Here is a 14,135-nt window from a genome sequence, read left to right as displayed (position 1 = left end):
TCATTTAGTCTTTATTAATTTGTGTAACTGAGAATCCTCAGTTGTTTTAATTACAAAAATGTATTTATTTTTCTGCAAAATGACTCGAGGGAATCCAAACACGATGAATAAAATGCAAGGAAAATTATCAACCCTTGATATAACCTCAAGAAAGAAATGGGATTTTACGATTTACGTATTTCTTTGCACAGATAATGGTAAGTGATTGTGATACACTTAGATTTTTTTCCAGGTTTACTGTAATTATACTTATTATTTTTTATTATTAAAACCTAAATCAAAATAAATAAAAATAACTAGTAAAATATTTCTATTTTACAAAATTGATTTAAAAAAGTTCTCGATTTTAAGATCCTCAAAAACAGTAGATACAAATTCTAAAAACTTTTCTTTTTTCTTGGATTGTATTTTTTTTTCCATAGTTTTTGAACTTTTATTTATCTTTATTTTACTTCATTTTCTTTTGATCTGTGATTTATTTATTCCTTTTATTTCTCCTTAGTGATGTCATCAACTATGCTTTTCAGTACAAATGTATAAAAAATTGAGTCACTGGCGGACACACTTCCAAGTACAGATTTCAGTAGTGCATGTGAATTATATATTTTATACCCCATATGAAGTTTGAATACCCCACATGAACTCTAAATAAGGAACACACTGTGGATATCAAAATCCAGAGTTTGTCCATAATTGCTATAGACTCTGCCCTGAAAAGCCACATACAGATGTAGCAGGAGTAACACACACACTCTTAACTCAAATTTCTTAACTCATCGCGTTATCTTGAAACAAAAGCAATTGAAGAGCAATTGCTTAACGCATTTAGTTAGATAACATGTCTCATAAAGCATGTGTGTTAACCCTGCTACATCCGTATTAGCATCTCAGCTATCTACAGAAGTCCCATAGAGTTTTATTGGAGGACCAGTGCACATGTTCAGGCACCACTTTATTCAAATAAGGAAAAATAAGCCCCTGTGTGGATCCTAGAGGTTTAACACCACCCTCTAAGCATTAATCCCTATCAAGTGGATCGTAGATAATATGTTGCAACTGGAAAGCCCCTTTATTACATATAACTGGAGATGAGTGAATTTAAAAAAAAATCATTTCTCCGGTTCGCTGAATTGTTTGGGAAAAATTCGGTTTGATCCGAATATACAGTACATCCAAAAAGTTTGGACACGCCTTCTCATTCAAAGAGTTTTCTTTATTTTCATGACTATGAAAATTGTAGATTCACACTGAAGGCATCAAAACTATGAATTAACACATGTGGAATTATATACATAACAAAAAAGTGTGAAACAACTGAAAATATGTCATATTCTAGGTTCTTCAAAGTAGCCACCTTTTGCTTTGATTACTGCTTTGCACACTCTTGGCATTCTCTTGTTGAGCTTCAAGAGGTAGTCCCCTGAAATGGTTTTCACTTCACAGGTGTGCCCTGTTAGGTTTAATAAGTGGGATTTTGTGCCTTATAAATGGGGTTGGGACCATCAGTGGCGTTGAGGAGAAGTCAGGTGGATACACAGCTGATAGTCCTACTGAATAGACTGTTAGAATTTGTATTATGGCAAGAAAAAAGCAGCTAAGTAAAGAAAAACGAGTGGCCACCATTACTTTAAGAAATGAAGGTCAGTCAGTCAGCCGAAAAATTGGGAAAACTTTGAAAGTAAGGGCTATTTGACCATGAAGGAGAGTGATGGGGTGCTGCGCCAGATGACCTGGCCTCCACAGTCACCGGACCTGAACCCAATCGAGATGGTTTGGGGTGAGCTGGACCGCAGAGTGAAGGCAAAAGGGCCAACAAGTGCTAAGCATCTCTGGGAACTCCTTCAAGACTGTTGGAAGACCATTTCAGGGGACTACCTCTTGAAGCTCATCAAGAGAATGCCAAGAGTGTGCAAAGCAGTAATCAAAGTAAAAGGTGGCTACATTGAAGAACCTAGAATATGACATATTTTCAATTGTTCCACACTTGTTTGTTATGTATATAATTCCACATGTGTTAATTCATAGTTTTGATGCCTTCATAGTCATAAAAATAAAGAAAACTCTTTGAATGAGAAGGTGTGTCCAAACTTTTGGTCTGTACTGTACATGCGGCGAATCGTGTTAAAAACGACTATTTCCTGGCTGCAGAGAGCCTCTATAGTGGTGTAGAACACTATGCCTTGCAGTAACAAATAGGGAGTCTGATTTGGTAGTGAAATAACACTGAGTCCGTATGACATGCGGATGACAGACGTCGCTCTTAGAATCATTGCACACTTCACTTATTTGGGCAGTCACGGGGCCAAAATTGACCAAATAACTCGAGTATGAACTCAGCCTTACAGGTCGATGTTAGCGCCAAGAAGAAGCGCACTCCTTTTACACAGTCGTCAGCAGATTCAACCTGGCCACAGGTTGCCTGTTATTTAGGTTCCATTTGCGATTTATATTACCTGGCTTACTTACCTGCTGCTGTTTTTCCTGACGATCCTCTGCCTGCTCCTTGTGTACTTCGCTGCCTCTCCTGGTATTCCGATCCCGGCTTCCTCCTGATGATTCTCTGCTGACTCCTTTGGTACTTCACGACTCTCCTGGAATTTATGACCCCGGCTTCTCCTGACTATTCTCTGCTTGCTCCCTTTGTGCTTTATTGTTCTCCTGGTATTGACTCGGTCCATTCACGTTCTGTTGTTTGTCTGGTCTGTCCTCCCAGCACTTATTCCAAGCTTGGGATTGCCGTCCAGTTGTCCCATGTCATTAGGACTTGTGAGGCAAGTAGGCAGGGCCAGGGAGGAGGGGGGAGCGCTGTGGTCACTTCCCTCCCCCTGTGTGTGTGTACGTGACCGTTATATGTGCTTTGTGGTGTACGAGTGGCTGAAGAACATGCAAAGTTTCCTGGCCATTTTTAGGATGTCTTGCAGATGGGCTTAAGACATCAGGAACCGGTTGACAACCAGATTGAACACGTGTGTTATACAAGGCGCATGGTTCAGCCCTCCTTGACGCAGCGCGGACACCATGTTCTTCCTATTGTTGGTCACTATGGTTCCAATTTTGAGTTGTTGCAGAGAAAGCCAGGATTCGATTTCTCGATGAAGGACACGGAGCAGTTCTCCCTTGTGTGACTCCGTTCGCCCAGGCAAACCAGGTGCAGAACAGCGTGAGAGTGATAAGAGGGGTCACACATGGCTTGCATACACTATATGCCTCCAACATAATTATTGGATCTCTACATGAAAATAATGTATTTGATGTAAATCTCGAGAGGGGCATAGTTGGAGACAATTGCAGTGTCCCACTTAGCGATGGTTGTGGGTACTTTAAACTTTTTTGTATATCATGTCAATGTATTGCTGTGTAAACTTTAAATACCTTATAACAGGCTCTTTTAGAGGAGAGAGTCATTACATCTATTCACCCCTAGGCGGTGCTGCCACCACATATATATATATATATATATATATTGATTTATTTATATTTATATATCAGAGGGTTTGCTAATACAAGGGAGACCAGTAGAACAGTTGAAGAACAGGAAGGAAGCTAGTTATGTGTGAGGAGATGTGGAGCAGCACCTGTCCTGGATGTAGCTGCCATTTTAGCCCCTTTGCTGTGGCCAGGCTGAGTGAGCATGGAAACCAGCCTTACTGCTACCTGACACAGACCAGAGTTGCTTATGGAGTGAGTCTAGTGGAGATAGAAGCAGCATTAGCTCATGTGCTCTTCAAGCACCAGTGACCGGGAGAAGCCTAAAAGCGCCTGGACACAATCGGACGACTATACGCATGGTTGTGTATTACCACATTCCTCTATGGACATTGTGGAACAGAGTTTAGGAAAGCATCCTGTACAAAGAATGGAGCAGAAGTTTTTGCCTGCCATTAGGGAGACCGCCCTGTGGATTGCTATGTCATGGAAGCGGTGTGGGTGGAAAACTCAACACCGAACACAGGAGGGGAGGGGAAAGAAACGAGGCCTGGAAACTAGTGTAAAGGATAAGGTCACCTCCTAGAACAACCCTAATCCAAGTCCTGACTAACTATCAGCATGAACTGACCTTGATGATAGGAAAATTCATACGCAGTAACCTACAGCCCTAACACACCCTGTAGGGCCCTAGTGTAGTGACAGGACTTGAGACAACCTATACATCCACCAGAAGGATGAACAGGATTCTCCCTCAGGCCTGGAAACAACAGACAGGGGAATACAACAAATAAAATACAAATAGGAAAGACGACACTTAACTTCATGTGGAGCAAAGGCAGCGCCAGGAGCTCAACCGAGATCCAACAACCAGCTAGCCCAGAGTCCAGAAACTGAAGCTATAAACTGCACCCCTCAAAGGGGTAAGCAGTAATACATAGGGGAAGTTAAATGACCAAACCAACAACACCTGCAAGAAGTGTGGTCATTACCAAACCAACACAGACACAAATGATCCACAAGGAACCATTCAGATTAACCCACGTGTTGCCAGTCTCTCTGATCTCCTGTAACGGGAGTGTCCGTGACATGCTAATTACCAGTAAGAAGTTATTATATCCAGTACCTGGCTGCTAGAGTGTGGACATAGTGTAGACAGATATAAGAAGGAATCAGCATTTTCACCAATGAAAGGATAATGGAATTCAGTACATACAGAAGAAACTCTTCAATCACCCATCAATTTTCCCAAAAAAAGCATGTTTTACATAAAACATTTCACCACTATGTAATTGTCAGGACCGCAAAAAGGGCTTTAAAACAGATAACTGCACCACTGACCGTCAAATATATTTTTTCTTTTTACGGTAATACACGCCACAAAAAGCTTTCAATCATATAATTGCACCGCTGACTGGCAAATATAATTTTGGTTTGCCACTAATACACGGCAAAAATGGCTTTAAAACAGATAACTGAACCGCTGACCAGGAAATATATTTCTACTACTAATACATGACAAAAAGGGCTGTAATTTTAGCACTTAATTTTAGCACTTCGCTGTCACCTCTAGAGATGGCATTGCGGTTCGCCCGGCGGTCGTTTCGCAGTGAATTTTGCTCGTTCGCGATTCTCCGAACATGCAAACATATGGCGATGTTCGCATGCACCATATTCTTTTGCATTGTGCCGAACTTTGACCCATGACACATCCATCAGGTGGGACAGGACAGTCAATTGAGACGTTTCTGCAGTGTAGAGACAGGTTGCTGTGTGGAGCAGTGACAGGCTGTTAGGGACACCAAACACTAGCCAATAGGGCCACAAAAGTCCTTTTAAGGACTGGTATCGGTGTGCTATCAATAGGTGTGATATACTGAGGGGTGTGATATACTTATAATATACTTTCTAACATAGAAAGCATATTATAGTGCATTTGTATTGTGCATCAGTTGTGTGCGGTTCTGCTGCGATACCGCAGGTATATAGAGGGATAAGCCTTATTGTATTTGCAACAGGTGAGGTATAACTGTTGCCCCCAAAAAAACTGATTGAGGGGTGCGATGTGTCTGCTTCGACAAAATACTGATTAAGGGTTTTATATACTTTTTTCCACAAAATACAGATTGAGGGGTGCGATATACCTGTTTCCACAAAATACTGATTGAGGGGTGCCATAAACCTGCTTCCACCAAATATTGATTAAGGGGTTTAATATACCTGCTTCCACAAAATACAGATTGAGGGGTGCGATATACCTGCACTAAATACTGATTGAGGGGTGCAATATACCTGCTTCCACCAAATATTGATTCAGGGGTTCTATATACCTGTTTCCACAAAATACTGATTGAGGGGTGCGATATACCTGCTTCTACAAAATACTAATTAAGGGGTTCTATATACCTGCATCCACAAAATATTGATTGATGCCTGCGGTACACCGGCTTCCACAATATACTGATTGAGAGGTGTGATATACCTGCTTCCACCAAATATTGATTCAGGGGTTCTATATACCTGTTTCCACAAAATACTGATTGAGGGGTGCGATATACCAGCTTCCACCAAATACTGATTGAGGCCTGCGATATACAAAGTCTACACACTCCTGTTAAAATGTCAGGTTTCTGTGATGTAAAAAAATGAGACAAAGATAAATCATTTCAGAACTTTTTCCACCTTTAATGTGACCTATAAACTGTAGAACTCAATTAAAGAACAAACTGAAATATTTTAGGTAGAGGGAAGAAAAAATATAAAAATGAAATAATATGGTTGCATAAGTATGCACACCCTTAAACTAATACTTTGTTGAAGCACCTTTTGATTTTATTACAGCACTCAGTCTTTTTGGGTATGAGTCTATCAGCATGGCACATTTTGACTTGGCAAGATTTTCCCACTCTTCTTGCAAAAACACTCCAAATCTGTCAGATTGTGAGGGCATCTCCTGTGCACAGCCCTCTTCAGATCACCCCATCGGATTCAGGTCTGGGCTCTGGCTGGGCCATTCCAAAACTTTCATCTTCTTCTGGTGAAGCCATTCCTTTGTTGATTTGGATGTATGCTTTGGGTCGTTGTCATGCTGAAAGATGAAATTCCTCTTCATTTTTAGTGTTGAGCGCGAATATTCGAATAGCGAATATTAATCGCGAATATCGCAACTTCGCTAATTTGCGAATATTACGAATATAGTGCTATATATTCGCTATATCGAATATTTGTCATTTTTTAACATCTGAAAACATGATTCCTCCCTGCTTCTTTCTTGTGGGTCAATGAGTCATTGGCCCACAAGCAACTTAAGCAGGAAGGAATCATGTTTTTATATGGAAAATAAAATGACGAATATTAGAAAAAACTAATATATAGCAATATATTCGTTATTTAGAATATTCACATTTTATTTCCAATCTGTACGGTCGTTCGCATACTCCTCCCCGACAAGGGTCCCCGTCACCATGGGAACGCCTGCGGGTTAGAATATACAATCGGATCTGAGTTTTCCCTGAGATCGTGAAAACTCAGATCCGATGGTATATTCTAACCCGCAGGCTTTCCCATGGTGACGGGGACCCTTGTCGGGGAGGAGTTTGCGAACGACCGTGCAGATTGGAAAAAGAAAATAGACGAATATTCTAAATAACGAATATATTCGCTATATTGCTATAACTATGTTTTTTAGAATATTCGTCATATTAGTAATATTCTAAAACACAAAGTTATAGCGATACAGCGAATATTCGTGAAATACACATATAGACTGCAATTTAGCTAATATAGTGCTATAGTATATTTTTTTAATAGTATACATTTTTTCCAAATCTGAACTTCAGAAGAGACAAAAAAAAATTAGACTATAAAAAAAAATACTATAGCACTATATTAGCAAAATTGCAGTCTATATGTGTATTTTACGAATATTCGCTATATTGCTATAACGTCGTTTTTTAGAATATTCGTAATATTCTAAAACAAGAATATATAGCAATATAGCGAATATTCGTAAAATACACATATTAGCCATAGCCAACCAATAGGAAAGTTGCCTTATACAGTTAAAAGAAAATCACAATACGCGAATAATTAAATCGCATATTATTTGCGATAAATAGAATAATGACGAATATTCGATTTTGACGAATATAAGATGAATATTCCATTGAATATTCGTGAAATCGAATATGGCACCTCCCGCTCATCACTATTCATGTTCAGCTTTCTAGCAGAATCCTAAAGGTTTTGTGCCAATATTGACTGGTATTTGGAACTGTTCATAATTCCCTCTAGCTTAACTAAGGCCCCAGTTCCAGCTGAAGAAAAACAGCCCCTTGACATGATGCTGCCACCACCATGCTTCACTGTGGGTATGGTGTTCTTTTGGTGATGGGCAGTGTTGTTTTTGCGCCAAACATATCTTTTGGAATTATGGCCAAAAAGTTTGACCTTGGTTTCATCAGACCATAACACCTTTTCCCACATGCTTTTAGGAGACTTCAGATGTGTTTTTGCAAAATGTAGCCTGGCTTGGATGTTTTTCTTCGTAAGAAAAGGCTTTCGTCTTGCCACTCTACCCCATAGCCCAGACATAGGAAGAATACGGGAGATTGTTGTCACATGTACCACACAGCCAGTACTTGCCAGATATTCCTGCAGCTCCTTTAATGTTGCTGTAGGCCTCTTGGTAGCCTCCCAGACCAGTTTTCTTCTCGTCTTTTCATCAATTTTGGAGGGACGTCCTGTTCTTGGTAATGTCACTGTTGTGCCATATTTTCTCCACTTGATGATGACTGTCTTCACTGTGTTCCATGGTATATCTAATGCCTTGGAAATTCTTTTGTACCCTTCTCCTGACTGATACCTTTAAATAATGAGATCCCTCTGATGTTTTGGAAGCTCTCTGTGGACCATGGCTTTTGCTGTGGGATGCGACTAAGAAAATTTCAGGAAAGACCAACTAGAGCAGCTGAACTTCATTTAGGGTTATTCAGAGGCACTTTACATGATGGCCGGTGTATGCTGACTCCTATTTAACAGGATTCTGAATGTGATTGCTTAATTCTGAACACAGCTACATCCCCAGTTATAAGAGGGTGTGCACACTTATGCAACCACATTATTTTAGTTTATATTGTTATCTTCCCTCCACCTAAAAGATTTCAGTTTGTTTTTCAATTGAGTTGTACAGTTTATAGGTCACATTAAAGGTGCAAAAAGTTCTGAAATAATTTAACAGAGGTGTGTAGACTTTTTATATCCACTGTACCTGCTTCCACAAATACTGCTCTTCTCTAGGGACTTTGGCACAGGGTCATTTAAAAAATGACAGGCAGAGGAAGAGGCAGGCCATTCCGCAGGGGTGGTAGGGGTCGGGCAGGTGCACCAGGCTGGAGCCTAAGTGGGAAGTTGGAGAAGGTGAGTGCGATTACGTCAAAGGATGCACCAGAGTTGGTTGATTGGCTCATCCTCCGTATCATCACCCTCCTCACTCTCTGCTGTTTGCACCCCCAAAGACACCACCACCACCACCACCATAGCCCCTCCACTCGAGTCAGAGGAAATATTTTCCCATCCATTCACAGACCTTACCGATGCTCGGTCATTCTTGGCATCGGATGAGGAAGAGGAGGTAGCAACAACCGCCACCCAGCGGTCGGACGACAGTACCCAGATCAGACCAAGGAGGGTGGTCCCCGCTGTTGCTGCCTACTTCGAGATCTCAAATGTCAGTGGTGGTGAAGGTGACGAAAGTTATTTTCTGTCCGGTGAATGCCTAATTGTTGGGGCCTGTACTCCAGTGGCCTACAGTACAATCCAGCAGGGCACATTTTTGAGAGTTTCCCTTTAAGACGCATAAAAAATGGCCCCTGATTAAAATACATATTTTTTGTGGGAATTTTTGCCAATGATCCCCTCTGGTATGTCACTGTCCATGTTGTGGGATTATTTGTGCACTTCTAGTAAGTACTGTATTTGGTGGCTGCAAATATGACCTGAAGGTTTTTAAGGTTCGCCTGCCAGTAAAGTCAATGTGGCCCGCTGCGAACGCACGTTTGCGAAAGTCCCGGACGATGTTCATCCATCACTAGTCACCTCCCCTACAGAACCCTTTTCAACATAAAAGCTGTGGAATGATTCCTCCCTATTCTTTCCCTACACCTTGAACAATCTTTCCCTGCACTGGTAAATCGCTTTTTCTGTACAAATAAATAGTTTTTTTCTACCACTGTCCCTAGTGCCTGCAGACGTCTCTCTCTGCACTCAGTACACTGGTATATGGCTGCCGCTATTTATAAGGCTGTGACATCACAGGGCTGGCTGGCTGCTGATTGGCTGCATGCAGGCATGTCAATCTGGGTGATCCCGCCTTACCAGAGTTCCTTTCTCCATGTCCTCATACGTGCAGCAGCCATTTTAGGAAAAAATGTGATTCGTTACCACGAAGCACGAGGAAATTCAGCTTCGGTGCGAATCGACCGAATCGAATATAACCACAATTTGGCAGGCGCAACCTCCAATCCTTACTGCGTCTCTAAAAGCCTCAGATTTCTGGCCATGTGAGGGACATGTTTATTGTGTTTTTATTTCTGTTGAAGTTCATATGAACAAATATTGTGTTGTATAAAGACATCATATATTGGTAGCAAAAGCAGACTATGTGCCACCATAAAGGGTCTTTAACCTCCTCAGGACCGCCGTACGCAGGATTGCGTCTTTGCGGCGGCCCTGCTCTTCTGGGTGGACGCGCCGGTGCGTCCTCTCGCGAGACGCGAGATTTCCTGTGAACGCGCGCACACAGGCGCGCGCGTTCACAGGATCGGAAGGTAAGCGAGTGGATCTCCAGCTTGCCAGCGGCGATCGTTCGCTGGCAGGCTGGAGATGTGATTTTTTTTAACCCCTAACATCGTCTAATATACCTGCTACCTGGTCCTCTGGTGGTCCCTTTTGTTTGGATCGACCACCAGAGGACACAGGTAGCTCAGCAATATGTAGCACCAAGCACCACACTACACTACACCCCCCCTGTCACTTATTAACCCCTTATTAGCCCCTGATCACCCCTAATCACCCCATATAGACTCCCTGATCACCCCCCTGTCATTAATTACCCCCCTGTCATTGATCACCCCCCTGTAAAGCTCCATTCAGACGTCCACATGATTTTTACGGATCCACTGATAGATGGATCGGATCCGCAAAACGCATACGGACGTCTGAATGGAGCCTTACAGGGGCGTGATCAATGACGGTGGTGATCACCCCATATAGACTCCCTGATCACCCCCCTGTCATTGATTACCCCCCTGTCATTGATCACCCCCCTGTAAAGCTCCATTCAGACGTCCGCATGATTTTTACGGATCCACTGATAGATGGATCGGATCCGCAAAACGCATACGGACGTCTGAATGGAGCCTTACAGGGGCGTGATCAATGACGGTGGTGATCACCCCATATAGACTCCCTGATCACCCCCCTGTCATTGATCACCCCCCTGTCATTGATCACCCCCCTGTAAGGCTGCATTCAGATGTCCGTATGATTTTTACGGATCCACTGATAGATGGATCGGATCCGCAAAACACATACGGACATCTGAATGGAGCCTTATAGGGGGGTGATCAATGACAGGGGGGTGATCACCCCATATAGACTCCCTGATCACCCCCCTGTCATTGATCACCCCCCTGTCATTGATCACCCCCCTGTCAGGCTCCATTCAGACATTTTTTTGGCCCAAGTTAGCGGAATTATTATTTTTTTCTTACAAAGTCTCATATTCCACTAACTTGTGTCAAAAAAAAAATCTCACATGAACTCACCATACCCCTCATGGAATCCAAATGCGTAAAAAATTTTAGACATTTATTTTCCAGACTTCTTCTCACGCTTTAGGGCCCCTAGAAGGCCAGGGCAGTATAAATACCCCACATGTGACCCCATTTCGGAAAGAAGACACCCCCAGGTATTCCGTGAGGGCATATTGAGTCCATGAAAGATTGAAATTTTTGTCCCAAGTTAGCGGAAAGAAAGACTTTGTGAGAAAAAAATAAATAAAATCAATTTCCGCTAACTTGTGCCAAATTTTTTTTTTTTCGATGAACTCGCCATGCCCTTCATTGAATACCTTGGGGTGTCTTCTTTCCAAAATGGGGTCACATGTGGGGTATTTATACTGCCCTGGCATTCTAGGGGCCCTAAAGCGTGAGAAGAAGTCTGGGATCCAAATGTCTAAAAATGCCCTCATAAAAGGAATGTGGGCCCCTTTGCGCATCTAGGCTGCAAAAAAGTGTCACACATCTGGTATCGCCGTACTCAGGAGAAGTTGGGCAATGTGTTTTGGGGTGTCATTTTACATATACCCATGCTGGGTGAGATAAATATCTTGGTCAAATGCCAACTTTGTATAAAAAAATGGGAAAAGTTGTCTTTTGCCGAGATATTTCTCTCACCCAGCATAAGTATATGTAAAAAGACACCCCAAAACACATTGCCCAACTTCTCCTGAGTACGGAGATACCACATGTGTGACACTTTTTTGCAGCCTAGGTGGGCAAAGGGGCCCACATTCCAAAGAGCACCTTTAGGATTTCACAGGTCATTTACCTACTTACCACACATTAGGGCCCCTGGAAAATGCCAGGGCAGTATAACTACCCCACAAGTGACACCATTTTGGAAAGAAGACACCCCAAGGTATTCCGTGAGGGGCATGGAGAGTTCCTAGAATTTTATATTTTTTGTCACAAGTTAGCGGAAAATGATGATTTTTATTTTATTTTTTCTTACAAAGTCTCATATTCCACTAACTTGTGACAAAAAATAAAAACTTCCATGAACTCACTATGCCCATCAGCGAATACCTGCGAGTGTCTTCTTTCCAAAATGGGGTCACTTGTGGGGTAGTTATACTGCCCTGGCATTCTAGGGGCCCAAATGTGTGGTAAGTAGTTTGAAATCAAAATGTGTAAAAAATGGCCGGTGAAATCCGAAAGGTGCTCTTTGGAATGTGGGCCCCTTTGCCCACCTAGGCTGCAAAAAAGTGTCACACATGTGTTATCTCCGTACTCAGGAGAAGTTGGGCAATGTGTTTTGGGGTGTCATTTTACATATACCCATGCTGGGTGAGATAAATATCTTGGTCAAATGCCAACTTTGTATAAAAAAATGGGAAAAGTTGTCTTTTGCCAAGATATTTCTCTCACCCAGCATGGGTATATGTAAAATGACACCCCAAAACACATTGCCCAACTTCTCCTGAGTACGGAGATAACACATGTGTGACACTTTTTTGCAGCCTAGGTGGGCAAAGGGGCCCACATTCCAAAGAGCACCTTTCGGATTTCACCGGCCATTTTTTACACATTTTGATTTCAAACTACTTACCACACATTTGGGCCCCTAGAATGCCAGGGCAGTATAACTACCCCACAAGTGACCCCATTTTGGAAAGAAGACACCCCAAGGTATTCGCTGATGGGCATAGTGAGTTCATAGAAGTTTTTATTTTTTTATCACAAGTTAGTGGAATATAAGACTTTGTAAGAAAAAAAAATAAAAAATCATCATTTTCCGCTAACTTGTGACAAAAAATAAACTCACTATGCCCATCAGCGAATACCTCAGGGTGTCTACTTTCCGAAATGGGGTCATTTGTGGGGTGTTTGTACTGTCTGGCCATTGTAGAACCTCAGGAAACATGACAGGTGCTCAGAAAGTCAGAGCTGCTTCAAAAAGCGGAAATTCACATTTTTGTACCATAGTTTGTAAACGCTATAACTTTTACCCAAACCATTTTTTTTTTTTTACCCAAACATTTTTTTTTATCAAAGACATGTAGAACAATAAATTTAGAGAAAAATGTATATATGGATGTCGTTTTTTTTGCAAAATTTTACAACTGAAAGTGAAAAATGTCATTTTTTTGCTAAAAAATCGTTAAATTTTGATTAATAACAAAAAAAGTAAAAATGTCAGCAGCAATGAAATACCACCAAATGAAAGCTCTATTAGTGAGAAGAAAAGGAGGTAAAATTCATTTGGGTGGCAAGTTGCATGACCGAGCAATAAACGGTGAAAGTAGGGTAGGTCAGAAGTGTAAAAAGTGGCCTGGTCTTTCAGGGTGTTTAAGCTATGGGGGCTGAGGTGGTTAATATGCATGAGACCTGAGGCTGTGAACAGAGGACCATAATAGAGGCTTATTTATATCAAAGCAACTATACCTGGAATGGAGTCAGATAGTCAAATCTGGTAGTGATCTAAGATCTTCTGGGTAAGCAGAATTAGATTTGGGTAGGTAAAATACAGTCTTATTACAGTCCCTTTAAAAAGAACATATATATATATTGTAGGGGATCAGCTCTCTTTCGGGGGTCATTCTCACAGATATCTTCAGGACACCAAGTTTAAGATCCAAACACGGTGCTTTATTGCGGCACATCCGCATAAACATAAACAATAAATGTAAGATCCTCACCTGCTTTGCACTCCAGGGGAACCAAGAGGGGTCCTCGTGGAGTTGCGGGACAGGTTATGCGTGTCTCTGATGCACCAGCGCTGACCCCTTTGCGAGCCAGTGCGGGGATGCGTTCGCGTGGACATCGGAGGGGAGGACCGTCGGAGTCCCGGGGACAGAGTGGCCAGGCGAGTGACAAGACGCCGCGGCCAGGGTTGTCTCCGGTGTCTCCTGCGACTTCCGTTTCCGC

The sequence above is a fragment of the Bufo bufo genome, chromosome 4, assembly GCF_905171765.1.
Source record: "Bufo bufo chromosome 4, aBufBuf1.1, whole genome shotgun sequence".
NCBI lineage: Eukaryota > Metazoa > Chordata > Amphibia > Anura > Bufonidae > Bufo > Bufo bufo.
This window is presented reverse-complemented; position numbering follows the sequence as displayed.